The sequence below is a fragment of the Taudactylus pleione genome, unplaced genomic scaffold, assembly GCF_031769625.1.
Source record: "Taudactylus pleione unplaced genomic scaffold, aTauple2 ptg000042l, whole genome shotgun sequence".
Taxonomy (NCBI): Eukaryota; Metazoa; Chordata; class Amphibia; order Anura; family Myobatrachidae; genus Taudactylus; species Taudactylus pleione.
Genome location: NW_028284444.1, coordinates 1,012,319 through 1,016,294, shown reverse-complemented (window position 1 = coordinate 1,016,294; position 3,976 = coordinate 1,012,319). Strand labels below are relative to the sequence as shown.

The 3,976-nt window shown below is 43.1% G+C and overlaps 1 pseudogene; it reads right to left on the bottom strand.

Annotated features, from left to right (window-relative positions):
• Positions 1–390: 390 nt before the first annotated feature.
• Positions 391–1,818, bottom strand: LOC148537903 (uncharacterized; annotated as a pseudogene).
• Between the last annotated feature and the right edge of the window lie 2,158 nt (positions 1,819–3,976).

The following is a 3,976-nucleotide window of genomic DNA, read 5'->3' as shown; positions in this document are numbered from 1 at the left end:
ATTAAATTATTGATACACTATAAACAATATGTGACCAAGGTTGACAAGAGACTTCGCTGGCTACAAGGGCCTTATATTAATAGAAATTAGAGCACTATATAATGGGGCTAATTAGAATCGCGTAGCAAACAACCTAAGATCGACATTGTCCACACACTGGCTACGACTTAAGAAAAATAAAGTCAACTCATGAATCAAAGTAGCACCTATTATTATGTCCCAGAGGTGGACAATATAACAATCCCCCCCTCGGGCTACTGAACCCAATTAATAGTAGTAACTGAGCCGTGTTAATACAAATATTCACAGTCCTGGTGATTTAAAGTATATCATTACTTAACATGAGTGTTGATACACGCAAGGTGTATACTGGCCACTACTGCTGCTACATTAAATAGTATTCCAGTTAATCTTTTCATTAAGGCCACGTGGAGCAATGATGTCAAGTTGGTGAATCCAACATGCCTCCAGGCGCAATAATGAGTTATCACGGTCACCTCCCCTGATGGAGATGGGTACCTGGTCGATAACCATGTGTTTAAGCGATGACAAGGGATGGCCCAAATCTAAAAAGTGTCTGGCCACCGGTTGTTCAGTGCTGCCCCTATTCACTGCCAACTTAATGGCCGACCTATGTAAGGCCATTATTTCTCTAATGGTGCGAATTGTTTTTCCTATGTAGTAATAGCCACACGGACAAACTATAACATAAATAGCGTGAGTGGACAGGCAGCTCAAAACAAACCGTATCGAGTACTTTTTGTCCTTATGGGGATGTTTAATAGAGTTCCCCGTAATCATGTGTTTACAGGTAGTACATTGGAGGCTTTTGTAGCAACCTGGAGGTCTCTGTAAAAAAGAAGGTGTTAATAATCTTTCTGCTGTGGGAAATCCCGTGATATCGGTGTGTACTACTATATCCCGTATATTACGGGTTCGGGTGTAGCAGGCCATGGGTGTCTAGTTACGTAAACTGGGTAAATCTTTATCCGTGGCGACTATGGGCCATAGTGCCCGGCTTGCTCGCTGGACGACAGGACTAGATGTTTGAAACCGTTGTTTCCAGGGAATGATATCCCTGTAGGGTTTGGCTTTTGGATGTAGTAATTCTTCCCGTGGGATATTCAGCACTTCATCTTTTTGCCTTCTCAATAATTTAAGATCATAGCCACGAGACACGAATTTGTCGATGATTTTATCCAGTTCCTTGTTAGTATTAGATATATCACTTGAGATTCTGGATACTCTCAGCATCTGTGACTTGGGCAGCCCGCGCTTGAGTGGTTTCGGATGGTAACTGCTCGCTAATAGAAGTGTATTGCGATCTGTGGGTTTGTTGTATACTCCAGTGCTTAATCGACCCTGTTTGATGGTAATTTGTACATCTAAATAATTGATAGACTCACCGCTATATTGATAAGTGAGCTTAATAGGGGACTCACGACTATTGATTTGTGTCATCAAATGTTCAAATAGATCTGCCCCTCCTGACCATAATATGAACAAGTCGTCTATGTACCTGCAGTATAGTAATATTGCTCCCACAGTAGAAGGATCATCAAAAAACATCTTCCGTTCCTCATTGAACATGAATATGTTTGCGTAGGACGGAGCGACATTACTGCCCATTGCGCAGCCATGCAGTTGTTGGTAAAATTTACCGTCATACAGGAAGTAATTGCGGGTTAATGTCAATTGTAAAAGTGACATGAAGAAATCAATGTTGATATTATCGATATGTTCCTGAAGTAGAAAGTTATGCATTACTTCCAGGCCTGCCTGATGTGGGATGGATGTATACAGGCTATTAACATCCATTACGCACATAAGTGGATCGTGGGGAATTTCTGTCATTGTTTGTAGTGCTAATATACATATCTATATATGTATATACACATGCATACACATATATATATATATATACACACATTAGGGGTGTGCACCGGCCACTTTTCGTGTTTTGGATCTGGATCTTTGTTCGTGTTTTGGATCTGGATTGGTTTTGCCAAAACCACCCTTCCGTGTTTTGGGTTCTGGGTTTTGTGTTTTGGATCTGTATTTTTTTTTTAAAAAAGCTAAAATCACAGAATTTGTGGGTTTTTATGCTCCTATTCAATTATTAACCTCAATAACCTTCATTTCCACTCATTTCCAGTCTATTCTGAACACCTCACACCTCACAATATTGTTTTTATGGCCAAAAGGTTGCTCCGAGGTAGCTGGATGACTATGCTAAGCGACACGAGTGGGCGGCACAAACACGTGGCCCATCTAGGAGTGACACTGCAGTGGCAGACAGGATGGCAGTTTGAAAAACTAGGCCCCAAACAGTACATACTGCAAAGAAAAAAAAGAGGTACAAGATGGAATTGTCCTTGGGCCCTCCCACCCACCCTTATGGTTGTATAAATAGGACATGCACACTTTAACAAACCAATCATTTCAGCGCCAGGGTCTGCCACATGACTGTGGCTGAAATGATTGGTTCGTTTGGGCCCCCACAAAACAAGCTGGCAATTAATGTGTCCCTGCACAAACTGGCTCTACGGAGGCAAGATGTCGTCCTCATCCTCCTCATCCACCGATTCCTTGGATAAAACAGGAAAAAGGGATTTAGGTGTCCCTGGACTGCTTACGGTCTTAGCCAAAGTTTCTGAACTTGACAGTAACTTTTTATGAACGCGCTGCAGGTGCCGTATAAGGGAGGATGTTCCTAGGTGGTTAACGTCCCTACCCCTACTTATTTCACCTTTACATATGGTACATATGGCAAGACAGTTGTTGTCCGGATTTGGATAGAAATATTGCCAGACCAAAGAGGTGGATTGTTTGGTCTTCTGCCCAGGCATGACCGTGATGGGCTTTTTCATCCCACGGACAACAACTGTCTCCCCCGGAGCCTGATTTAAACAAACCACATCACCATCAGAATCCTCCTCGCCAACTTCCTCCTCAGCGCCAGCTACACCAGTATCCTCATTCTGTTGTACTTCAACAGTGACATCTTCAATTTGCATATCAGCAAGTGGACTGTGGGTGCTCCTTTCAGCACTTGCAGGGGGCATGCAAATGGTGGAAAGAGCCACCTCTTCCTGTCCAGTGCTGGGAAGGTCAGGCATCGCAACCACCACCACACTTGGACTCTCCTTGGGGATTTGTGATATCTTCTTAGAACGCACAGTTCTTCGCTGTGCTTTTGCCAGCCTAACTCTTTTGATTTTTTGAGTGGGAGGAGGGCTTCCATCGTCATGTGAAGCTGAACCACTAGTCATGAACATAGGGAAAGACCTTAGCCATTCCTTGCCACTCCGTGTCGTAAATGGCATATTGGCAAGTTTACGTTTCTCTTCAGATGATTTAAATGTTTTTTTCAAGGTCATTTTCCTGAACTTTGCCATTCGGGATTGTATGTGCCCTCTACTATGACTTTAGGCATCGGCCTTGGCAGACGACGTTGATGGCATGTTATCGTCTATGTCATGACTAGTGGCAGCAGCTTCAGCACTAGGAGGAAGTGGTTCTTGATCTTTCTCTATTTTATTTTTATCGGAGAAAGTTTGGTCCTCCATTTATGTTATATCGATTTGATATATACGTGCGGCTAAGGCGCACACAAACACAGAAAATATTTTTTTATTTTTGCTGGAGAGTAGTGCACTTTGTGGGTTACACCACCCTTTAAGAAATGAGCCAGCCGGCTCTTTACTTATGGGACACAGGCGCATGCTTGGCGCTGCTCCTTTGTTGATGCACGTGTGGCTACTGCGCACACAATTCACAAACACAAAAAATATTTTTTTATTTGGTTTGGAGTGTACTTTGGGGGTTACAGCACCCTTTCACGGTCAAGCCAGCCGGCCCTTTACTTATGACACAGGCGCACGCTTGGCACTACTTTGTTGATGCACGTGCGGCTACTGCGCACACAATTCACAAACACAGAAAATATTTTTTTATTTGGTTTGGAGTGTACTTT